At 33.1% G+C, this 27,688-nt stretch overlaps 2 long non-coding RNA genes across 2 annotated transcripts in view; both read right to left on the minus strand.

The window, feature by feature from the left end:
- The window catches only part of LOC309660159, a 236,952-nt gene that overhangs the window by 88,631 nt on the left and 120,633 nt on the right, over positions 1-27,688 (minus strand). The gene's annotated exons all lie outside the window — the stretch shown is intronic.
- Positions 1,342-27,688, minus strand: part of LOC309660206 — an 80,901-nt gene continuing 54,554 nt past the window's right edge. The window contains exon 2 of the long non-coding RNA XR_014263269.1: positions 1,342-1,448. This is a non-coding gene — a long non-coding RNA (uncharacterized lncRNA). The remainder of the gene's footprint in view (positions 1,449-27,688) is intronic.

Raw genomic sequence — 27,688 nt, forward strand, 5'->3', positions numbered from 1 at the left:
TAGTGGGGAACTTTAATACCTCACTTACACCAGTGGACAGATCATCCAGACAGAAAATTAATAAGGAAAAACAAGCTTTAAAAGACACAATAGACCAGATAGATTTAACTGATATTCATAGGACATTCAATCTGAAAACAGCAGATTACACTTTCTTCTCAAATGCACATGGATCTTTCTCCAGGATAGGTCACATCTTGGGTCACAAATCAAGCCTCAGTAAATTTAAGAAAACTGAAATAATATCGAGCATCTCTTCCGACCACAATGCTATGAGATTAGAAATAAATTACAGGGGACAAAAATGTAAAAAACACAAAACATGGAAGCTAAATAGTACATTACTAAATAACCAAGAGATCACTGAAGAAATCAAAGAGGAAATAAAAAAAATACCAAGAGACAAATGACAATGAAAACACAATGATCCAAAACCTATGACATGCAGCAAAAGCAGTTCTAAGAGGGAAATTTATAGCAATACAATCTTACCTCAAGAAACAAGAAAAATCCCAAATAAACAATCTAACCTTACACCTAAAGGAACTAGAGAAAGAAGAACAAACAAAACACAAAGTTAGTAGAAGGAAAGAAATCATAAAGATCAGAGCAGAAATAAATGAAAGAGAAACAAAGAAAACAATAGCAAAGATCAATAAAACTAAAAGCTGGTTCTTTGAGAAGATAAACAAAATTGATAAACCTTTAGCCAGACTCATCAAGAAAAAGAGGGAGAGGACTCAAATCAATAAAATTAGAAATGAAAAAGGAGAAGTTACAATGGACACTGCAGCTATACAAAGCATCCTAAGAGACTACTACAAGCAACTCCATGCCAATAAAATGGACAACCTGGCAGAAATGAACAAATTCTTAAAAAGGTATAACATTCCAAGACTGAGCCATAAAGAAATAGAAAATATGAACAGACCAGTCACAAGTAATGAAATTGAAACTGTGATTAAAAATCTTCCAACAGGGCTTCCCTGGTGGCGCAGTGGTTGGGGGTCTGCCTGCCAATGCAGGGGACGCGGGTTCGAGCCCTGGTCTGGGAGGATCCCACATGCCGCGGAGCGACTCGGCCCGTGAGCCACAATTGCTGGGCCTGCGCGTCTGGAGCCTGTGCTCTGCAACGAGGGGCCGCGATAGTGAGAGGCCCGCGCTCCGCGATGAGGAGTGGCCCCCGCTTGCCGCAACTGGAGAGGGCCCTCGCACAGAAAACGAAGACCCAACAAAGCCATACATACATACATACATACATACATAAATAAAAAGAATATAAGCAGACAAGAATAGCATTAAAAATAATAATAATAAAAAAAATTTTAAAAAAAAAAAAAAAAAAAAAAAAAAAAAAAAAAAAAAAAAAAAATCTTCCAACAAACAAAAGTCCAGGACCAGATGGCTTCACAGGTGAATTCTATCAAACATTTAGAGAAGAGCTGACACTCATCTTTCTCAAACTCTTTCAAAAAATTCCAGAGGAAGGAACACTCCCAAACTCATTCTACAAGGCCACCATCACCCTGATACCAAAACCAGACAAAGATACTGCAAAAAAGAAAATTACAGACCAGTATCACTAATGCATATAGATGCAAAAATCCTCAACAAAATACTAGCAAACAGAATCCAACAACACATTAAAAGACTCATACAACATGATCAAGTGGGATTTATCCTAGGGAGGCAGGGATTCTTCAATATACGCAAATTAATCAATGTGATACACCATATTAACAAATTGAAGAATAAAAACCATATGATCATCTCAATAGATGCAGAAAAAGCTTTTGACAAAATTCAACACCCATTTATGATAAAAACTCTCCAGAAAGTGGGCATAGAGGGAACCTACCTCAACATAATAAACGTCATATACGACAAACCCACAGCAAATATCATTCTCAATGGTGAAAAACTGAAAGCATTTCCTCTAAGATCAGGAACAAGACAAGGATGTCCATTCTTGCCACTATAATTCAACATAGTTTTGGAAATCCTAGCCATGGCAATCAGAGAAGAAAAATAAATAAAAGGAATACACATTGGAAAAGAAGTAAAACTGTCACTGTTGGCAGATGACATGATACTATACATACTATACATACAGAATCCTAAAGATGCCACCAGAAAACTACTAGAGCTAATCAATGAATTTGGTAAAGTAGCAGGATACAAAATTAATGCACAGAAATCTCTTGCATTCCTATACACTAACAACAAAAGTTCAGAAAGAGAAATTAAGGAAACAATCCCATTTACCACTGCAACAAAAAGAATAAAATACCAAGGCATAAACCTACCTAAGGAGGTAAAAGACCTGTACTCAGAAAACTAAGATACTGATGAAAGAAATCAAAGATGACACAAACAGATGGAGAGATATACCATGTTCTAGGATTGGAAGCATCAATACTGTGAAAATGACTATACTACACAAAGCAATCTACAGATTCAGCGCAATCCCTATCAAATTACAAATGGCATAACTAGAACAAAAAATCTTAAAATTTGTATGGAGACACAGAAGACCCCGAATAGCCAAAGCAATCTTGAGGGGAAAAAACAGAGCTGGAGGAATCAGAGTCCCTGACTTCAGACTACACTACAAAGTTACAGTAATCAAGACAATATGGTCCTGGCACAAAAACAGATATATAGATCAATGGATCAGGAAAGAAAGCCCAGAGAGAAACCCACACACCTATGGTCAACTAATCTATGATAAAGGAGACAAGAATATACAATGGAGAAAAGACAGCCTACTCAATAAGTGGTGCTGGGAAAACAGGATGGCTACATGTAAAAGAATGAAATTAGGACATTTCCTAACACCATACACAAAAATAAACTCAAAATGGGTTAAAGACCTAAATGTAAGGTCAGACACTATAAAACTCTTAGAGGAAAACATAGGAAGAACACTCTTTGACATAAATCACAGCAAGATCTTTTTTGACCCCCTTCCTAGAGTGATGGAAATAAAAACAAAAATAAACAAATGGGACCTAATGAAATTTAAAAGCTTTTGCATAGCAAAGGAAACTATAAACAAGACAAAAAGACAACCCTCAGAATGCGAGAAAACATTTGCAAACGAATCATCAGACAAAAGATTAATCTCCAAAATATATAAACAGCTCATGCAGGTCAATATTAAAAAAAAAAACAATCCAATCAAAAACTGCGCAGAAGACCTAAATAGACATTTTTCCAAAGAAGACATACAGATGGCCAAGAGGCACATGAAAAGCTGCTCAACATCAATAATTACTAGAGAAATGCATATCAAAACTACAATGAGGCATCACCTCACACCAGTCAGAATGGCCATCATCAGGAAATCTACAAACAACAAATGCTGGAGAGGGTGTGGAGAAAAGAGAACCCTCTTGCTCTGTTGGTGCGAATGTAAATTGATACAGCCACTATGGAGAACAGTATGGAGGTTCCTTAAAAAACTAAAAATAGAATTACCATATGACCCAGCAATCCCACTACTGGGCATATACCCAGAGAAAACCATACTTCAAAAAGACACATGCATGCAATGTTCATTGCAGCACTATTTACAATAGCCAGGTCATGGAAGCAACCTAAAAGCCCATCGACAGACGAATGGCATGGATAAAGAAGATGTGGTACATATATACAATGGAATGTTACTCAGCCATAAAAAGGAACGAAATTGGGTCATTTGTAGGGACGTGGATGGACCTAAAGACTGTCATACAGAGTGAAGTAAGTCAGAAAGAGAAAAACAAATATTGTATATTAACACATATATGTATAATCTAGAAAAATGGTACAGATGAACCGGTTTGCAAGGCAGAAATAAAGACACAGATGTAGAGAACAAACATATGGACACCAAGGGGGGAAAACGGTGGGGGGCGGGTGGTGGTGGGATGAATTGGGAGATTGGGATTGACATATATACACTAATATGTATAAAATAGATAACTAATAAGAACCTGCTGTATAAAAATAAATAAATAAATAAATAAAATTCAAATAGAAAAAGAAAATATCACCTCGCCCCATGACTCATCAGGCCTGAGATTGTAGTGAAGATTAGAAGAATAGAAATCATATGATATCATTTACATTTGGAATCTAATAAAAATGATACAAATGAACTTATTTACAAAACAGAAACAGACTCACAGACTTTAAAATCAAACTTATGGTTACCAAAGGGGAAACATTGGGTGAGGGAGGGGTAAATTAGGAGACTGGGATTAACACATACACACTACCATATATAAAATAGATAGCTAATAAGGACCTAGTGTACAGCACAGGAAATTCCACTCAATATTCTGTAATAACATATATGGGAAAAGAATCTGAAAAAGAATAGATATATGTACATGTATAACTGATTCACTTTTCTGTACACCTGAAACTAACACATTGTAAGTCAACTATACTCCAATAAAAATTTTAAAAACAAAAGCAAAAACAAAAAACCAAAGGCTAGAACTAAGCCCAGCACAGATACTGGGGAGCACAGTGGGTCCATCGAGATAAAGGTACCAATAAAAAGAAAAGGAAAATCCTGTCATTTGTGACAATATGGATGAAACTGGAGGGCATTATGCTAAGTAAAATAAGCCAAGCAGGGAAAGACAAATACTGTATGGCATCACATACGTGAACAACAACAACAACAAAAAGCCAAGTAACAGAAACTGAGAATAGAATGATTGCCAGGGGGTAGGGAGAGGGAGAAATGGGGAGATGAAGGTTAACTGGCACAATCCTTCAGTTATAAGAAGAATAAGTTGTGAGGATCTAGTATACAGCATAGTGACTATAGTTAATAATATGGTATTGTATACTTGAGAGCTACTGAGAATAAACCTTAAGTATTCTCACCACAAAAAGAGAGAGAGAGAGATTTAACTGAGCTGATGGACATGTTAATTATCTTGGACTTGGTAATCACCCCACAATGTATATGTATGTCAAATCATCCCACTGTACACTTTAAACATACAAAATTACATTTGTCAATTATTCCTCAATAAAGTTGGGGGAAAAAACACAAATGAAGCTTCTGCCGAGAAAACTGAGTTCTACAAATGTGCTTCCTTTAGCGAAAAATCTCATTACTGGACAAACGCCCTTAAGTTTCTGTGTGCTCTATGACTAAGGAGTGCTGATTGAATGCTGTGTCCTGTTCCATGACCTCTATCCTCAAAACATTGTGTAATGCTAGCAAAATAAAAAATTATCCTTTTTATTAGTGGTCTTGAGCCAACAGGTTTGTTGGTTCCTAAGGAAAATTCTTTATCTACCAAGAGTTTTGCTTTCTTTTTCCCTCTTTGTTGATCTGTGACGATCCTATTATTATTCATTTGCATATATTGATAATTATTTCATATATTTAATATTTTAAGAGTAAGCATGATTCAAGCCACCATGTATCTATGCACTGGGGTGTTCTATTGAGGCAAAATCACAACTGGCATTAAAGCTAGAGAGAATTATGCATGGCCACAGAGAGAATGTTATTCACTTAGAGCATGGCCACATAGTGACTTCAATCAGGTTTACTTTTCAAGTGTTAAATGGACTGAGTGACTCTAAAGGTTTTTGGACACTCTCCAAAATTGGAGTAGTGCAGTTTTTGTTGTAAATTCAAGTTCTGTGGTTAAATTTGAAGAATCTTTAATATGAAGTAAATAAGTAGGATTCCAAAAAGAAAATGCATTCAGGAAAATGAGGTTGTAATTTATTGATATGCTAATTAGTAAAACATAATGCAAATCAGAAGGCGGCCATGGAGTTTTTTTCTTCTAAGCATAAAAAGAAAATCTAATGTTACATAAGCTGCAGTCAGTTACAGTAGTGTGAGACTCAATCACATAGGCCTATTTTCCTTAACAGCAATGATCATTTTTTCATCACTATTTTCTTATTACTAGTCTACAAAGTCTCCAAATAATATATTTTGTTATCAAATGCATAAAACTTCTAGTGCATAAACTTACTTGCCATATTTAGTCTTATAAGAAAAATCATCAAAATGTAAAGAATATATGTGTGTGTGTATGTGTATATATATACACATACACACACACACACACACATATATATGGGGTTTTTTTTGAGGAAAGATGTTCCATGTGGAGAAGCAGCCATATTAGTTCACCTAATACTGACAGTGAACACTTATGTTTGCAGACATATAAATTTTATGAGTTGAAAGTGACCTTAAAAATAATCTACTTAGTTTTTAAATAGGAATGAAGAAACCCAAGAGCACATGGTCAGTTACCAAAAGAGTGAGGACAGGAATACAGGCCTCCCTTCTCCTAGACTAATTTTTTTCTTTTTTCTTTTTTTTTTTTTTACAGAACTATCTCTGAGCTTCCAAAGCTATGTTCCTCTGAGCCACTGGGGTTTTCATTCAAACAGCCTGCTTCTCAGCAACACAGACACATTTCCTTAGTGTTACAGATAGATATATGGGCCATTTAAAATCTGTGCTAGTAATAACAGTGAGGTGTAAACACTCTATGTGTTTGGCTGGTTTAATTCTCTAATCTAGCATCCGTTAGCAAGTAAAAAACTTGCTAATAAAAGTGGTCAAGAGTGAGGGGTTTTTTGTTTTTGTTTTGTAGAGCTCTATCAGTAGCCAATCATTCGCAAATGCAGGGATTATATTTTGTGTATCCACCATGTTGATAAATAAGTTCACACTGTGTAAAAAATGATCCTATCAGAGCAAATGAACACAAGCTTTCATGGTCTTACCTTTGTTTTTTTTCTTGGCACCCCAGAACCAGATTCTTTATGACTTGCATCAGAGCTATTTGGGGTAAAATCGTTTTTTCCCATGGATATCACCTTGTTGTTGTTTTCAGGTTTTATAGATTATTTTTACAGAATTAAATTACCACTCTCTATACTTAATGTAAAGTATACAACAGAGGGGTTTTTATTGTTGTTGTTGTTGTTATTGTTGTTTAAACCAAGAGTTGACTAATTCTGGTAATTTGACTAAGGTTCTGGTTCAAGACAGTGATGTAGGGAGGTCCTGAACTCACATCCTCTCATGAATACACTGAGTCTACAGTTACATATAAAACAATTTCCTCTTAAAATAACCTAAAGCCTGGCTGAGTGAGGACTATTGAGCAAACGAGAAGAAAACCATATCAAGGTGGGTAGGAGAGGCTGGGACACAATCTCACCATAAATCCTATCCACAGCACAGTGACCCACAACTGGGAGAAAACTCAAAACCCAGAGCTTATCTCCAAGGAGCAAAGTGTTCAAACCCTACATGGGGCTTACACGTGAGAGACAAGACACCAGAACTTTGAAAACCAACAGGGCTCACATCATGAGACCCCCAAGATTGTGGCCATCTGGGAAACAGCTCTTAAAGGGCCCTTGTGATGCTCAGACTTACCCACCCCAGAACCTAACTGAGAGGCAGCCGATGGTACCCAGACTGAAAGTAAAGGAGCATTACCTGCTTATATTAAAGCATCGGCTCAAGGGCAGGCATTTAATTTAAAATACACATCTAGGATCCTGTTGGAACACTATCTAGGCATGGATACTAGCAGGTTCCATATTTATACTTTTCCTTTCCTGTGCTCCAGAGCACCAGTATCTCCTGAGAGGGAGCTGTCCCACGTGTCTGGTGCTCTGATCCCTGTGGCACCCACCCAGGGAATGCCTCTTGACTGCCTGACTCTGGAGGCCAGGAGAACTTTGGTTCCTGGTCCCAGGGGGACTGTAATAATTAGTGTCACTCAGAAAGAATCTTCTATGCCTGTCCGGCACCCCAATTTTAGTGACTTCTGTCAGGGGACACCTCTATATTGCCTGGCTCTGGAAGCTAGTGGGGCTTACTCTCATGAGTCCTACAGAACTATAACTAACAGAGAAAACGTTCTTAAATAGCAACCACCCCCAGGGCACAACAAGAGGCAACAGACCCAGGAGCTCAGTCTTTCTGTGAAGGAAGCCTGTTAGCTAATCATTATGGCTGTGGCCTGAGAGGCAGGATTCTGGGGGCTGACTGAAGTCCTTTCCAGATACCTATCTTTGTGCTCTCCCTCTGCTGTGATCCAGAGCTTAAGTATCTCCTGGAAGGGAGATTTACACATGGCTGGTAACTTGGCTTTTATGTCTGGTACCCTGGTTTGGGCAGCTGCCACCCAGGGGATGACTCTTGATCATCTGGCTCAGGTGGCCAGGGCACTTGCATTCTTAGGTTCCACCAGACTGCAGCTGTACCACCCTCCACAAGGTACTGCACAGACTAAGGCACACCCCTAGTCTTTCTGTGAAGGAGGCCTCTTTGCTCGTCCTGGAGCTTTGGCCTGAGGGAAAGACTTTCAGGTTTGACACACATCTAGTAGGCTATGGAGCTGCTCTCAAGGAGTGTATGCTGTGGGCACCATCTTGGCACTCTCCCTCTGTCTCACTCCAGTTTTCTCTTTTATCACAGAAAAAAGCTTATATACTCATCGAGAGCCCTGATTTTTGTGACTGCTGCCCAGGGGACATGGCAAGATCCTCTGGACAGTGAGGTTATGGTTGTAGTTCCACCTGACTATAAATACTGACATACTTTTAAAAGCTACTGCCTGAGAATCCAGTTTCCAAACCTGATTCTAGGTGCTGAGATCTCTTTTAGGGATACTGACAGGCTTGGCACTTCCTCAACTATTGAAAACTATTAAAAATATAATAGGCTGAGTGGACAAGCACAAAGGTTTGAGAGACAATAAGGAGCTGAAGCAGGGTTGAATGACAAGTTTCATCTTCTACACAAGGCCAGTCCTTTAAGACTGGGAGAGGTGATTGTATTATCTGCTGTATAGAAACTAACACAGAGAATCAAGCAAAATGAAGAAACAGAGGAATATCTTCCAATTCGAAGAACAAGATAAAGCCTCAGGAAAAAACCTGCATGAAATGGAGATAAGTAATTCATGTGATAAAGAGTTCAAAAAGTCATGGTCATAAAAATGCTCACTAAGCTGGGGAGAAGAATGGATGAACACAGTGAGAACTTCAACAAAGAGATGGAAAATATAAGAGTGCCAAATAGAAGAAAAATAAATGACAAAAAGTGAAGATAGCGTAAGAGACTTAGGGGACATCAAACAAATTAACATTTGCATTATAGGGTTCCCAGAAGGAGAAGAGGGAAGAGGCAAATATCTTATTTGAATACATAATGGCTAAAGCCTTCCCTAATCTGGGACAGGAGACAGACATCCAGACCAGGAAGCCCAGAGAGCCCCAAAAAAGCGTAACTCAAAGAGACACATCAAGACATGTTAATAATTAAAATGTCAAAACTTAAAGACAAGAAGAGAATATTAAAATCAGCAAGAGAAAAACAAGTTGTAATGTACAAGGGAATCCCCATAAAACTATCAGCAGATTTTTCAACAAAAACTTTGCAGGTCAAAAGGGAGTGGCATGATATAGTCAACGGTGGGGGGGGAACTCCAGCCAAGAACATTCTACTGGCAAAGTTATCATTCTGAATTAAAGGAGACATAAAGTTTTCTCCAGATAAGCAAAAGCTAAAGGAGTTCATCACAGCTAAACCAGCCTTACAAACAAATGTTTAAGGAACTTCTTTAAACTGAAAAGAAAGGATTCTAATTAGTAACGAGAAAATATATGAAAGTGTAAATCTCATTGGAAAGTTAAATATATAGTAAAAGGAATGGAATATTTCTTATAATGCTAATATGAAGGTTAAAGGCAAAAGTAGTAAAAATAACTATGATTACAATAATTAGTAAAGGGATACACACAATAATAAGATGTGAAATGTGACATCAAAAACATAAAATATGGAGGGTAGAGTAAAAATGTTGAACCTTAGACTGGGATCAAACTTAAGTTGTTATCAGTTTAAAATAGACTGATAGAGATGTAAGTTGCTTTTTATAAGCCTCATAGTAACCACAAAGCAAAAACCTATGTTAAATACACACAAGATCAGAGAAAGGAATCTAAGCATATCACTAAAGAAAGTCATCAAACCACAAAAAGGAAAAGAAAAAAAGAGGAGAGGAACAACATAAACAATAACAAAACAATTGAGAAAATGACAAGTACATACCTATTAATAATTACTTTAAATGTAACTAAATTCCCCAAAAGACACAGAGTGGCTGAATGGATTTTAAAAAAACAAACAAAACACATCTATATGCTGCCTAAAATAGACTCACTTCAGACTTTAGATATAAGGACATACAGACTAAAAGTGAAAAGATGGAAGAAAAGATACTCTATGAAAATGGAAACCAGGAGAAAGCAGGAGTAGCTATACTTAGACAAAATAGACTTTAAAACAAAGACTATAATAAGAGACAAAGATGGTTGTTACGTAATGATAAAGAAGTCAATCCAACAAGAAGATATAACAATTGACAATGTATTTGCACCCAACATAGGAGCATCTAAATATATAAAGCCAATATTAACAAACTGAATTTAACAATACATTTGATGAATTTATTCCAAGGATGCAAGAATGGTTCAATATCTGTAAATCAGTCAATGTGATACACATTAAGAAAATAAAGGATAAAAATCATATGATTATCTCAATAGGTGCATAAAAAGCATTAGACAAAATTCAACATCCACTTATGACAAAAACTCTCAACAACATTTTTATAGAAGGAACATACCTCAACATAAAAAAGGCCATATATAACAAGCCCACAGCTAATAGCCACTCAATAGTGAAAAGCTGAAAGCCTTTCCTCTAAGAAAAGAAACAGGGATGATCACTTGTGCCAATTTTATTAAACATCATTTTGGAAGTCCTGGCCAGAACAATTAGGCAAGAAAAAGAAAGAAATAAAAGGTATCCAAATTGGAAAAGAAGTACAACTGCCACTGTTTGTAAATGATGTGATATTTATATAAAAACCCTAAAGACTTCATTTAAAAAACTGCTACAACTAATAAGCAAATTCAGTAAAGTTACAGGATATAAAATCAATACACAAAATTTTTGCATTTCTACAACCAATAACTTATCAGAAAGAAAAATAAGACAATCTCACTTATAATTGCATGAAAAAGAATAAGACACCTAGGAATAAATTTAACCAAGTAGGCAAAAAACCTATACATTGAAAACTATAAAACATGGATGAAAGACATTGAAGACAACATAAATAAAGGGAGACATATGATGTGCTCATGGATTGGAAGAATCAATATTGTAAAAATGTTCATACTACCAAAAGCAATCTACAGATTTAATGTAATCCTTGTCAAAATTCCAATGGCATTTTTTCAAACAAATAAAACAAATAATCCTAAAATTTGTATGAAAACACAGAAAAAAAATACTGAATAGCCAAACCAATACTGAGAAAGAAAAAGTTGGAGGCATCACGTTTCCTGATTTCACAGTAAACTGTAAAGCTATAGTAATTAAAACAGTCTGGTGTTGGCATAAAAACAGACACATAGATCAATGAGACAGAATAGAGAGCCCAGAAATAAAACCACTCATATATTGTCAATTAATTTATGACAAAGGTGTGAATAGTATACAATGGGGAAAGAACAGTCTCTTTAATAAATGGTGTCAGGGAAACTGGACGACCACATGCAAAAGAATGAAACTTGACCACTCCTTATATCATACACCAAAATTAACTCAAAATGTAAAGAATATTAAAGAATATAATTGCCATACATCTAAATTAAGCTTATAAAAAGTAAACTGTAATGTCACTCTGCAGATTTAACTTTTATTCTTCTCAATGTCCAATCACATAGTGAGCTGAAATCAGAATTGGCAATTTATCTCAGCCACTATTTACATAAAATACCAAGAGTATTTTACAACATATTTTCCATTAGCCATTCAGATACACATTTAAAAATTATTCTAAAAATAAGGCAAAATAAATGTTTTAATATTTTTGGATTTAATACTGAAAATAATTAGTTTGAAGATCACTTCTATGTCCACATAATTTAAGGTATGTAAAACAGATGTTTACTCAATTATTTAGAATCATATAGAAAAACAGAAAATATATGTTTAAATGTTGAAGTTATCTAGTATATGGAGAATAATTCACTTTTTCTCAATCAATACTTTTAGTAGAGGGTAACAGTATTATAAAGGGATACTGGCTCTAAAGTCTACTGTTTACATTTATCTTCTCACATCTATTTTATGGTTCTTGATAATGGGCAATTTAAGTTCTCCATGCTTCAGTTTCTCTTTCTCTATATCTCTATACATAGGAGTATAATTTAAATTAAATTACACACTACATATAAAGCATTTTGAATAGGCAATCTAAGCATTCAATAAGCATTAGCCTTTATTATTATGTACTTCCCACTTGATACAAATTATAAAACTATTAATACATCTTCAAACATGGATAGTGAAATGATAAAATGTGTTACATAAGGAAGGATCATGCATAGTGTTGCGAATTTCATGTGTAAAATATGTATATTTTGTATATTTCAATAAAACTCTGATAGTAGTTTTCCTCTACAAAAAGTAAAAATTCTAAAAATAAAAATCAATGATTCTAGTTTGGCTTTTAAGTTGTTTATAAAATATGAAAATAAATTTTTAAGATCACTTCCATAAATAAGTATGATATCTCCACCCACTTCTAATTAATATGCACTAATAATTGTTGGCATCTCTTGCACTGTTTGCTTACTTGGCATTTTGTACATATTTTCTAACTTAATCCTCATAATGACCTTGTGATTTAGGTTTTACTACTATAATTTATCATGTGAAACAACAGAATCCACAGGTTCTAGGAGATCTGTGATTCCAAATCAAGTCCTGTGATTCCTAACATATTACCGCCTGAGTAAAATAAAAGACCTGAGCTTCTAGAAATTCTCTCACTTGAATGCAAATGTTTGCTTGAAGACTTGATTTTTGGAAAGAAGACAGAAAAAGATAAATCCTAATAAAAAAATGATAATTATCCCAAATCTTTCTGCCACATACAAGCAAAGTAAAATTAGCCCGAGATGAATTACTGACTTTTTTTCACCGATTTTTAACACACTACTCCATTTCTCAGCCACTAAATTATTCTAATCTCAAAGGAAAATGTGTGTGGGGGGGGTAGTACAATGAAATCTTCGGAAGTAGCTGAGGCATGTGACAGGGGCAGTGCTATAGGGATGATATTATAACCACGTATTACAAAAAGAAAACCTTGGGGGTGGGAGGAGGAGTGGGGGGAAGGGAGGTGGAGACTTAAAAAAAATGAGGAAATTTGCCCAAAGGCATTTCAAGTTGAGTCGTCTAACTCCAAAACACGTACTTGGAAGTAAGAATTTGTTCCTTTCATTAAACTAATTCAAGGATTTTCTTTTCTACAGAATATTTTTTGCCTAGTCCAATTTTGCTTAATTTAGTGTTAGTTACTTAGATGGTAAGCTTCAAGAAGGCATAGGATTTTTAAAAATTAACTTTCTGGCCCTGTAATATATACATCCTTATTTTAAAACAAAAATGACCAATGAGACTAATCGTGGTTATTCTTTGTAATTCACAGCCACATCCCTTCATTAAACATTAGTAGAGTAGATACATTAACTTCTGAGTTAAACTCTGGTATCCTCAATGAACACGAATATGTATTAAATATTTTTTACACTATCTGCCTAGTTAATGCATTTTATGTCATGAAATTTAACTTCAAAATATTAATACATAGGGATAGTAAATATATTCAACCATGATAGTTTATAAGTTTCAATGAAAAATGTAGATAATAAATCATTGCTTTGCTTACTGCAATCCTTCAAAAATATCAAAGATACCTCAAAAGATGAAGGGTTACTTTTAAAGAAGCTAAAATATTATCAATGAAACAGATTCTCAGTGAGAACAGCTTACAAAAAGAAACTGAGGATTAAAATTGTCCTCATTATAAAGGATTTGCAGTAGGAAGTTGGGTTATTTCTAAACTCAGTACAATACAAATACAGTGGGACATGAACCTATAGGCAATAGCCAAAATGACTACTGATAAGGGTTAACTTTGTTGCAGTAATTTACAACTACAAGATCAATATTTCAAGGATGGCATTGGATTCTATTTAACCTACTTCTTGCTTCTGAAAAGATCTAAATATATGAGAGTTTAAAAATAGAGTATACCATTATATATGGGTTTACAACTATTTCCCCCATTATACTTTTTAAAAATAATACTTTAAGAAAAAATTATCATTTCCTTTTCTCCCCCTTAATTTAAAGTGAGTCTCCATTACATTTTTGGTTCATTTATTCAGCAGGTGTCAAGAAAAATTCAAAAGAGCGGTAGATTAATAACCTGCATTATTAGCTTAATACATATTTGCAGAATAAATGAATGAGTGAACAAACTGGTACTAGAGCTTTAAGACAATAATTTTAAATGGAGGTGTTGTTATTTTCAATGTTAAATCTGAGCTGCAAATTTGTGAATATTTAATTTTAATATTGAAAAAATTTATTCCTGTAACATCAATATAACTTACTTTCCCACTTTCCCACATCTTATTTTTTTTTTTTAAGAGAAGAAAAAATCAAGTTAGAGTTAATAAGCCAGAAATAGTGAAGCACCCTCTGTATGCTCATGGAAAGAGAAACCATCTCTCTTTTTATTTTGTGACTTTTTTTCCTTTACCTGGCTGTCTACATAAGATGACTTAGCGCCTACTTAACCTTGGGAGAAAGTTCAGCAATTTTTAGTGTGGAAAAGAGGGAGAAAAAAAATTCTTACATAAAATCATCTTTGTTCTCCCCAAAATGATTTTTATTGTCTGGGATTCCATTTGAAGGATTTTTAAAGGCAGTAAGTTTTAGTCAGTACTATTTAAACCTTAATATTACCACAAATTTTCCAAATGGAGAGGATTTCTCCTCAAGAAGGATGAGGCCTACTGATTCTAGGTAAAAGAAAATCTGTGTGGCATTTAAAAATTCATAAATAGGAACATACATAAATGAATTTTTAAATGCCACACAGATTTTCTTTTACCTAGAATCAGTAGGCCTCATCCTTCTTGAGGAGAAATCCTCTCCATTTGGAAAATTTGTGGTAATATTAAGGTTTAAATAGTACTGACTAAAACTTACTGCCTTTAAAAATCCTTCAAATGGAATCCCAGAACTAATCAGAGATAAAGTCATAGAAATAGGATCCATAATATGTGTGAAACAATATAAATTATAATAAAATTACAAGAGACTATTGGTAAAAAGTAGCATATAAAAAGAACATAAAATAAGCACTAATAATGACATGATAGACCAATAGATTAACTGCAGACTTATCAACCACAATGGAAGCCAGAAGACTGAATGAAAAGAAAAAATTGCCATCAACCTAAATTTGCTTGTACAGCCAAACCATATATTAATAATGAGTAAAACAATTATATTTTCTAACAAACTAGAGTTAATTTTTTCCACAAATAATTCTTCCCCAGAGAAATATCTAAAAAGTATATTTCAGGAAGGAAAAAAAAAATTCCAGAAGGATGGTCTAAGCTGCAAGAAAGAATAGTGGGAAAAAAAAAAAAAGTGGTTTGGGGAAGATGATGTAAAAATACAGAAAAATACCAGGTGAAATGAAGACACCATCTGCAAGACAAGGAGAGAGGCCTAGAACAGATCTTTCCTTAATAGCTCTCAAAAGGATCCAACTCTAGTGACATTTTGATTTTGGGTTTCTTGTTTCCAAAACTATGAGACAACAAATTTTTGTTGTTTAAGCCCCGAAAATGCTATAAACTTATTAAAATCTAATTAAAATTTAAATCCCACATGCCGCAACTAAAGACCCCACATGCCACAACTAAAGATTCCACATGTTGCAACTAAAAAATCCCGCATGCCGCAACAAAGATCCAGCATGCTGCAATGAAGACCCAGCACAGCCAAATAAATAAATAAATATTTTTTGACAAATTTATCTGTATAATATCAAATATGTTTGGCTACAAAGAAGAAAGTAAAATCATGAACAGAATGATCTATAAAACAGATTAGAGTTGAAAAAGTGAAAGAGTCCTTAGGTGTTTGAATCATTCAGAGGCCAAACATCAATATTAAAGGATGCATGGAAAATGACAGCCAAAAGCCAAAACTTCCCAATTTTACAAGGTAAAAGTCAATGAAAAATAGGGAAAAAAATAAACATTTACAATTGTTATGAAAAAGAAAGGAGGAAAAATGGTCTTAAAAAGTGGGACAACCATAAAACACTAAGTAAGATGAATAAGTCAAAATATATCAATCATCAAAAGGACTAAACTTTTCAGTTAAACAAAAGCAGAGAAAGTCCAAACGGAAAATCAAATAAAATCCCACAATATGCTATTTACAAGAAACATACACAAAACAAAAACAGCCCAGAAGTTTCCTATGTATATAAATAGGAAAGTGAGGTTCACTACACAATGATCAATGTTCAATTAGCAGGATTATATAGCAAATGTATATTTGCTTACAACTAATAAAATTGTAGCCTGAGATTAGGTAGAGCTACATGTGTTACACAATTTAAAATAACAATGGTTGAAGTAGGTTTTTTTTTTCCCTTTTATACATTTAAACTTCCAGTGTTGGTATTAGAAATTTGCCTTCAAATGCCTCAAGGACCAGGCTTCTTCTACCTCATCTCTCAGTCACACTTAGATATAGTCCTCACGTTCCTGGTCCAAGAAGGTGACATTTGTGTCCCATGCTATAGGCTAGAAAAGGGACAAACAGGGCAAAAGTTCTCTGCCAACTATAGGGAAAAATTGACAACCACTATTATAGTGAGAGATTTCAACATTCCTCTCTCAAAATCTGAGAAGTTAAGACCATAAAAGGTATTTTTATCTCTGTAAATAAATATATATTTAAAAATTTGAGCAAAAGGCTTACCAAGCTAGATTAAAAGACATATATATCACCCTGAAACCAACAATTGAGGAATGTTCATTCTTAAGAACATAGAGTGCACTTACAGAAAACTGGCGACATACTAGGATATAAATAAGATACCGAAAAAATTTTTAAAAGTCAGTATCAATTGTATCATAAATAAAATGCAAATAAGCTACATAGTGATACATTTCTTAAATAATATATGCATATACTTATAAATTAATCTCTTTTAACTATCTAATGGAACAAATAAGAATCATTATAGAAATTGAAATGCTAAGAAATGATTGTGTGTGTATATGTGTATATGTAGATATAGTTATATCTCAGACTTTGATGAAAAAGTGAAAGCCGTTTATCTGCTATTTGGAAAAAAAAGGACACTTTCTTAGAAAATCTATGCTACCAGATCTGAATTAGAAAGAAATTAAGCTCGAACATTCCTTAAACAAATAAATAAACTAATTGAATCAGTTTTTTTTAAATGTTCCAAAAGGCAAATTCCAGGACAAAAATGTTTTATGAGTAATTTTAATGTAATTCTAAGAAGAGACAATTTAAATCTTACATAAACTAAAAGAATTAAAATGAAGAAATACTCTCCAACTCATTCTATGAGGTGGTGTATTTTCATTATCAACTTTAGACGAGGACATATTGGAAAGGTTAACTATAGGCCACTTCTCCTTATAAATATAGATGTAAAAATCCTGAACAAATATTAGTTAACTTAATCTAGCAGTGCATGAAAAGGTGATAAAGCATGACTATACTTGGTTTATTCTAGAATTGCCAAGGTTGGTCTATCACTGAAAAATCTGTAAATGTGATTACCAAATGATTAATTCAAAAAATGCAGGCATATCAAGTTATTAATTCAAATTTTATCCATGAAAAGAACTATTGGCAAACTAGAAGTATCCTTAATTTAATAGAGATAACCTTAAAAGTGTTCCAGTTAAAATCACATCAAATACAAGGATGACAACAGTTGTCTTTTCACATTGTATTGGAAAACATACCCAATGGAATAAGACAAAAATTAACTTCATAAGGATTAGAAGGAAAGAAATAAATTGCCATTATTCAAGGATGATATAATTGTGTAGGAACTAAAATATTCATAAAAATATTAAAACAGGTATTAAGAAAGTTGCTGAATGTAGTATAAATGTAAAAATATTAATTGCATTTTTGGAGAACTAAAATAAATATTGAGAGGACACATTCAAAAGGAATACATCAGACATCATTTGTGATGGTGATTAAAATATGTCATCTCTGAGTAATCTAAAATACAGTAAGATGTTTTTGCAGAAAATTACAAATTTCATTATGAGATATAAATAGAGAACACATACAGTGTTCTTGGGTTGTAAGAATCTACCCACTCATTTTTCTCAACATTGACCTATAGATTCAATGCAATTGCTATAACATTTTTAGCAGGATTTTTGTAAAATTTGTATGGAATTGTAAGTCCCAGGAGTAACTAAGAGGTTCCTGAAGAAGAGCAAGTTTGGAAGATCTTTATGAAATATCAAGATTTATTAGAAAACTGAAATATTTAATTTAATGTGGTCTTGAAACAGGAATAGTCAAAACAGATTTAAAACATCCATTAATTGAAGAACATGAAATATATGACAGAAGAATCATGGCAGTTATTAATAAATAATTGAAGAAAGAAGAGATTGTTTAATTAGTGTTACTGGGAGAATTATTCATATAGAAAAAAGAAAATGAAATTAGTTCATGAGATCCACAATAGTCAACTTCAAATAGATTAAAGACTTAAAGAAAACAAAAACTACAAAACCTTTAAAAGAAAAAATGAAAGAATCTCTTATTGGCCTTGGCATAGAAATACTATTCAAACGTAAGAGGAGTTTACTTAGAACATGAACCAAACAAGAAAAGCAAATGAAAGATGCTCTCTCCTCATTACTAATTAGGAATATGCAAAATTAGACTCTAATAAGAAACTTTTATATTCATAAGACTAGCAATGTCTGACAATACCAAAAATGGTGGGAATATAGAACATAGGGAACTATGTATACTGCTAGCAGAAAAAATTGATGTAATTATATTGGAAACAAATTTGGCATTATCTTATATAAAATGATATGTGCAAATACTAAAAACCAGCAACTCCACTTCTAGACTAGGCAAACTCCTGCAAATGTGCCCTAGAAAACAAGAATATTCAAAACAACATTGTATTAACAAGAAATGGAAACTGCCCCCAAAGTATAGGAAAATATACAAATAAATCATACTGTATTTATGTAGTAAATATTATAAAATAATGGCAACAAATGAAAAGAACTTCATAGGAATAACATGGATAAAATTTAGAAACATAATGTTGAATGATAAATAAAAATATCAAAAAATTCTTAAAGTATTAAAACTTTTAAAAGCTCAAAGTAAATAAAATTAATAATGCATTGTGTAAGAATGCATACATATAGTAATTACATACATATAGCATGTTAACAAAATTACAAATTTTAAAAAATTCAAAAGATTAATTTTTCACTACAATGAGAGGCATGACAATGGAATGGGGAAGAGTAATAAGGTAGCAGTAATGGTTGTGGTTTCATTGATATCTGTTTTTATTATGCTTTATAACTTACAAATTTGTTACATACATTTTTATGCATCAAATGATACATGATTGTTCCAAGATTTCCAAAAGCAAAAAAAACAAACAAACAAAACTGGTATCAATTACAGCTGCCTTTTTTTTTTTTTTAAATCACAGAGCTCTATTACCGAGGTATATTCAGAAAACAATGGCTAGGAAAATTATATTGTGCCATCAATAATAGGTGATAGTTCATTTATTTTGTAGGGATTAAAGATTTTATTAGTTAAGCTTAATAAAATGCACACATACATGGAGAGAAAGAGAGACAGCCAGACAGGCTGAGAGTGCTTTGTGATTAAATTTCGGCTTCAAATTATAATCCTCACATTAATATCCTATGTCACTTGATCAAAGTCACTGGTTCTGGTTACTGAGTTAGAAGCAAGAAAAATGCTCCTTTCCAAACAAAAATTTCCCAAGTGTCAGCAAAATGTCCAAATCATCTATTTCACATTGTTGTGCCTTTTAAAAATTTTTCCCTTCAAATCAAGGGCACTTCTTTGTTCCAGATTTAAGGAGCAGATGAAATATATTCTAATAGATTCATATCATAAATCTCTAGTGTCTAAGTAGACCTGAAGAAACATCTATCTGTCCTGACCAGTATCTCCAGAGGCTATTACATTCCCATTCAAAAAAAAAAAAGTGTCATCTGTGTAGAGCCCATCTCAGTCTCTAGCTTGTCAGTTCAAGAACATTAGAATGCCTCTTTAGTTTTGCTCATTAAGATGTATATCTCTTATGCCCCATGATAACCATTAATATTCAAAAAGTACAGGGAAAAGCATAAGGCAAGTGCTTAAACTAAAGAATACAGCTATGCCAAACATTTGGAGCTTCCCAATTACTACTGGACCCTATTTCCGTGTGGCAACTGAGGGTTATATCACAACATAATGTCATTTTGAAGATCAAGTAAGCAGCGTCAATCTAACTGCTAGTTGCAGGATGACTTTGTAGTCCTAGAGGATTGCAAGATGCAGATGATTGCTGCTTAGAGAAATAACTGTTGACAGGACTGGTGAAACAACTCACAAACGATGAACTGAGAAAGTGCCCAGCTGTCCATGCAGACCTGTAAATGTTCCACACCACAACCTTAGGAAGGATTACAGCAATTTCCCCACGTCCTATTATTTGCCTCTGACCAAAAATGACAGAGATGCACAGCATCACTAGGCACAGTCTATATGTACATTTCACACATCCTGATCTTTTAACATCATTGAGTTAAGAAATGTCATCATACAGAGTTAAATCTTGAAGCTCTCTATTACACCTTGAACACATATCAATTTCCTTTGTTACAAAATTAATGACTAAAAACAACTCTAATAATGTTTAAAATGAAGGAAGAACTTGTCAAGAGTTCACCATTGTACATCTGTTTAGCCTTCTATTCCCAAGGCTAACAGCATGCACAAGGACTTTGATTAGGACTCACAACATAACAATTAAAAAAAAAATCAGTCTGACCATCTATGTGAATTTATGTAATTATAAGCATATAATAGGCATGTCTTGAGTTGCTTTAATCATGGAAAAACATTTACATAGTAATCTAAAAATAATATACTGTTTAAAAAGAACATAATTTATTCTTCTGCAGGTAATACTCTCCCTGGTAACAATAGTGATAGCATTTAAAAAAGGGAAAATATGATGCAATTGAGAAAAAGAATACATACACAAGAATGGGGTCATTTACTATTTAACAGAGCAATCCCTTTCTACTATGTCTTTGATACATCTACCACTATAAACTGTTCATCACATTTGCTCAAATACCACACCATATACTTTAGTAGTTTAAAATTTGGCAGTTAAATAACACAATCAGTATATGAGCAAACTTATAATTCCCTCCTTCTCTTATGTATTGTGCCATCTGTCTCATTTATTTTTCATTTGCTGGTGATTGCTTTGTTAGCCGTTAATGGGTTACTTTATTCATCCATGTGTATCATTCATTGCCTTCTACTTTTATTATTATTATCATTATCGTTGTTGTTGTTAAGAGCACTTAACATGATATCTATTCTCTTAACACATTAAGGGCACAGTACAGTATGTTAACTATGGACACAATGTTGTACAGCAGATCTCTAGAACACATTCATCTTGTATATTAAAACTTTAATACCTGTCAAACAGCAACTCTCCATTTCTCTTCTACTTCCCACTTTGCCTTCACTGTTTCCCAAATCACTCTGGTGTCCCTGTGTTTTACCACTTTCTTTGTTCTTTTCTCCATTTTATCTACCTGACTTCTTAGAAAATACGTTGATTTTTTTCTTACTTTTATTCTCAAATTCCAGATAAAGGGATTTAAATTCTACATGTGAATAATGTGTGAATAGCTAAGTCTCACACTTTAAGAAGAAAATCATTATCTAGTACATAGGTTTTATTTTATGCACATTAGATAAACACATCACAGTATCAATATTTTAGGAGGACCTCTCTGCTAAGGAGGAAAGATTATGCTATCTAATACATTTCTTGTCATCCAGCCTGTTAAATTAAGGTTTTTATCTAAATTAAGTTTCTGGTTGTTGTCTTTGTTGATTTTTAATATCATCTTAGTCCCTCCCGTTACTTCAGTCTTTTAAACAAAATGAAACAACGATGTTTAATAACCAGTAAGACCCTAATAAAAGTTAGCATTTGGATGAAGAAGACCTAGTTTCCAGCAGGATGAGGTAACTGAACAAGAATTGCCACAGCTGCTTCTCATCAGGAGGAATTTAAATGCTCTGCTTTTATTTTGTCTTGATTCATTTTTTTCAAATATGATTAATTATTTTTTAATTTTTATTTTATTTTGCTGCACCACACAGCATGCGGGATCTTAGTTCCCTGACCAGGGATATGCATGCCCCCTGCAGTGGAAGCGTGGAGCCCTAACCACTGGACAGCTAGGGGAGACCTTTTTGTCTTGATTTTTAACCAGAGTTTAAAATGACAGTGAAGCCCAGTTCTGCCTTATTGGTTTGTTGATGACGGTTTTGGTAAATATAATTTATTAAAATTCATTTTAAATTTGTTTTAAAACTCACTTTTTCAGCAGGTTTTATGTGAGAATACATATTCAGTTATATTTATGTAACTGCATTTGAAAAATTTTTAAAAAGCATATAGCTTAAAAGTATGGAACATTCGAGAACTTAATATAGAAATTATTTTCACTTATTTTCAAAAGGAACTATAATCCTTATTACTACATAATCCTTTGGGTAAAAAAATTAAAATGTACCACAAATACCCTTCTGTTCCAATTGCCATTTTGAGAAAAAGATTGAATCACACACATTTGAAAATAAAAGGCCTTACTAAAGATAGAAAACATTATTTCCTTAAAAATATTTCTTAAGAGGTAACCTAAAAGATTACATTTAAGAAATGTCCTCTTTTCAATATCTTATTTTGATATGATTTTCTAAGAAAACAGGGTATTAAGATGAAATAACTTATTTGGAACATGATTTATAATGAAAATATATTGGTCCCCATGTACTTATATATATAGATTATGTTCTAACATCATTTAGAAATCCATGTTCATCAACATTTATTAAATATTTCTCAATGGATTATAATTTTATGATATATTATTAATAGTGACAAGACAGACTTTGCCTAATCATTCTCAAGTATTCAATTGGTAAATTGAATATACTACACATTTACAAAAACAAGGCATTTACCAGAAATGCTTTCCTCTATAACTTTGTATGTTTGGGGTTACTGTATATGCTTCTAGCAAACATAAAGGGACAAATTATAGTAACTTATCTTGCAGTATTCTTATGTCTGTTATAATAACAATCATCTTTAAAATATACAACTAAATACATTTAAGTATGTATATGTTATAATTTAACATGCGATAAATTTTCTATAATTACTAGGTACATACAACGGAAATAAAACTATCATAAACAAACTGTGATCATCTTTTTTTCTTGTGAAAATTTAGTTGGTCATGATAGCACTAATTTATTATGCAAAATTAAAATTAAGTAGACAAAACACTTTTATTGTTGAATGTAGGAAAATACATCCCCTTAAGGTTGTCAGAATTATACTCAGAAAGACTGAATTTTGTGGCCAGAGAGGCAGCCTTTTAAATCTTGTACCTGCTACTTACATGTAATGTAATTTTAAGTTAAAGTGAGAATTTCAACATCTTTGAAATCAAAGTATGTAGTATAGATTATTATGAAAATTATATGAAAAAAAATCTACATAAAGGACCCAGAAAGTATCCGGCCAACAATGATATTGCCACAAATATTAGCGAAATTTCTTCCCTTCTTTATCATAACTGCAAGTAATCAATGGTGTAGATATTTTCCCCTATACTTAAAAAAATGTGGTAAATATGCATAACATAAAATTTACCAATTTAACCATTTTTAAGTGTACAATTCAGTAGCATTAAGTACATTCACATTTTTGTGCAACCATCATCACTATAAATCTGCATAAGTTTTCATCATCCCTAACTGAAACTGTATCCATTAAACGATAACTTCCTATTCTGCCTCCTGTCACTTGTTACCACCATTCTATGTCTCTGTGGATTATTCTATTTACCTTATATAAGTAGAATCATACAACATTTATTCTTTTATGTCTGGCCTATTTCAGTCAGCATAACGTTTTGAAGGTTCATCCATACTGTAGCATGTAACAGAATTTCATTCTTTACAAAGACTGAATTATATTCCATTGTATGTATATGCCACATTTTGTTTATCCATTCAACCTTCAATGGACATTTGGGTTATTTTCACCTTTTGAGTATTGTGGAAAATGCTGCTATGAACATGGTGTACAAAGATCTGTTTGACAACTTGCATTCAACTCTTTCGAAAACTTTGGGGTATATACCTAGACGTTGAATTGCTGGGTCATATGGTCATTCTGTTTAATTTTTTTTGAAGAAATACCATACCATTTTCCTCAGGAACTTCATCATTTTAAATTCCCACCAGCAATGCACAAGTGTTCCTATTTCTCCACATCCTTTCAAACAGTATTGTTTTCTGGGGTTTGTTTTAATAATAGCCATTATAATAAATATGAAGTGGTGTCTCATTTTGGTTGAGATTTAGCATTCTGATAATGCTGATAATGATTAGTGATGTTCATCTTTTCTTGTGCATATTGGTTATTTGTAAATCTTCTTTGGAGAAATGTCTGTTCAAGTCCTTTGCCCATTTTTTAAAATTAGATTATTTTTGTTTGTTGAGTTTTAGAAGTTTTTTAAAAAATATTTTCTGGATATTAATCCTTCGTCAGATACATTATTTGCAAATATTTTCTCCCATTTTGTGGGTTGCCTTTTCACTCTGTTGATGCCCTTTGATGCAAAAGTTTTTCATTTTGATGAAGTTCATTGAATCCCTTTTTTTCTTTTGTTGCCAATACTTTTAATGTCACATCCAATAAATCACTACCATATTTAACAAATCTTTTACCCTGTGTTTTCTTTTTATGTTTAGTTCTTATGTTTAGGTCTTTGACCTGTTTTGATTTAATTTTTATATATGGCGTGAGGTGAGAGTCCAACACTATTCTTTTGCATAGGGATATCCAGTTTTCCCAGCATCATTTGTTGAAAGTTTTCTCTTTCCCCGTTGAATGGTCTTGGCTACTCTGTTGGAGATCATTTGATCATAATTGTAAGTTTATTTCTCAGCTCTCCATTCTATCCCATCCTCTATATGTTTACCTTTATGACAGTACCACATTCTTCTGAGTATTGCAGATTCTAAGTAAGTTTTAAAATCAGATAAAGAAGATGTGGCACATATATACAATGGAATATTACTCAGCCATAAAAAGAAATGAAATGGAGGTATTTGTAGTGAGGTGGATGGAGTTAGAGTCTGTCATACAGAGTGAAGTAAGTCAGAAAGAGAAAAACAAATACAGTATGCTAACACATATATATGAAATCTAAGGGAAAATAAAGGTCATGAGGAACCTAGTGGCAAGACGGGAATAAAGACACAGACCTACTAGAGAATGGACTTGAGGATATGGGGAGGGGGAGGGGTAAGATGTGACAGGGTGAGAGAGTGGCATAGACATATATACACTACCAAACGTAAAACAGATAGCTAGTGGGAAGCAGCCGCATAGCACAGGGAGATCAGCTCGGTGCTGTGTGACCACCTAGTGGGGTGGGATAGGGAGGGTGGGAGGGAGGGAGATGCAAGAGGGAAGAGATATGGAAACATATGTATATGTATAACTGATTCACTTTGTTATAAAGCAGAAACTAACACACCATTGTAAAGCAATTATACTCCAATAAAGATGTTTAAAAATAAATAAATAAATAAAATAAAATCAGATCATATGAAACCTCCAACTTTGTCCTTCTTTTTCAAAATTATCTTCATATATATCTAATAAGTAATTCTATAAAGAAAGGATTATACATTCAAATATAAAGAGTATGATTTTAAATTTTAGCTGATTTTTACCCTTCAATATATTTTTTCATAGACATGAAAACACATGCATTTTTTTTAAGGTTGCATGTTCCTTGAATAGCTAAATATGTAAATTAAGACAAAACATATTTATAGCCAAATATGTAAATTAATACATATTAAACACATATTTAATAGCTAGATGTGTAATTAATACATATTAAATACATATTTAATAGCTAAATATGTAAATTAATACATATTTTCCTTTATAAGAGAAAACCAAAAAAATAAGCATTTAAAATATTTCCATAAAGTTCACTTAGAAATACTCAACTATATGAATTCAGTGAAATTTCTTTCATCATTACACTCATGTTTTAATTTGTTTCTAGCTCAGGATAAATCCAGAATGCTGAAGAATAAGTTAATTTTAGCTATTTGGTCTTTTAATCCACTTTGCAATTGCGTTTAAACTCAAATCTTAGAACAGAGGACAGTTTATGAGAGAGCACTTTCTTCTTCAGAGCAAAAGGGAGCAAAGTTGTATTTAAAGAACATACAGAACATATTCAGGTTATGAAACTGTCTGAGAGGCTAAATGTAAATAAACCACATCATTATAAGGAAAGGATAAGTTTACTAAGTATAAAGTATTGCTATTAAATTGAAAAAAATGGCAGAAATTGAGGTTACATTAAAAGGCTCAAATAGATTTTTATTTTTTGTTTATTTTATTTATTTATTTATTTATTTGGGCTGCACTGTGCAGCATGTGGGATCTCAGTTCCCCGACCAGGGATAGAACCCACGCCCCCTGCAGTGGAAGGACAGAGTCTTAACCACTGGACTGCCAGGGAAGTCCCAGAATAGTTTTTTAGATAAATTTAATATTTTTAAATGCTGGTGACAAGAATGAAGGTGTTACAAGGGACATTTGAAATGTTATTCAAGACAGTGAATAGAATTTACTGTCACAACAAATGCTGAAATTATGTAGAGCAATACTTTAGCTGCTATTTTTATTTTCTTTCTGTGTTCTTGACATATTCCTATAAACTTGTTCTCAAAATAGGGGATATTCAGGTACTTCCTGGTCATCAATACAAAGGCGACCCAGCTATGAGATTGATTAATTATATTTTCAGATCATGCAAGCATCCATTCTTGTGAACAGCATCAAGCTCCATCGTTTAAATATTGTCTTCAAAAGTGAAATTCATTGTTATGGAAGGTGCTTTTAGAATAAGGGAGAGAGTAAACAAAGTCTTGAGTAGCAGAATATATCAGCCTTGTTGTATATTTGTTAGTTGCTTATTATAAACATATATACATCTGATATAAATGGTTATGGATATCTTCTATAAAATATGTTTTATTTATATAATATATATCATAAAATAATTTATTTCAGGTCTGCAAGGCTAAGATTATTAAATAGCAAGGTTACACACATTTTCTTATAATGTAACTCTGAAGTTAACCACCCTACATCCAATGCCCTTACAAACATTTACAAATTCCAAGGATCATATATATTTCTTCTATTCACCTACGGTCTGATTCCCACCTTTGGCTAGACTTTCATTTTTCACTTTCTCTTTTGTAGCTGCTTTAGTCTTTTCCCTCTCTCTG

The sequence above is a fragment of the Balaenoptera physalus genome (genome assembly GCF_965194825.1).
Source record: "Balaenoptera physalus genome assembly, chromosome: 4".
In the NCBI taxonomy this organism is placed as follows: Eukaryota; Metazoa; Chordata; class Mammalia; order Artiodactyla; family Balaenopteridae; genus Balaenoptera; species Balaenoptera physalus.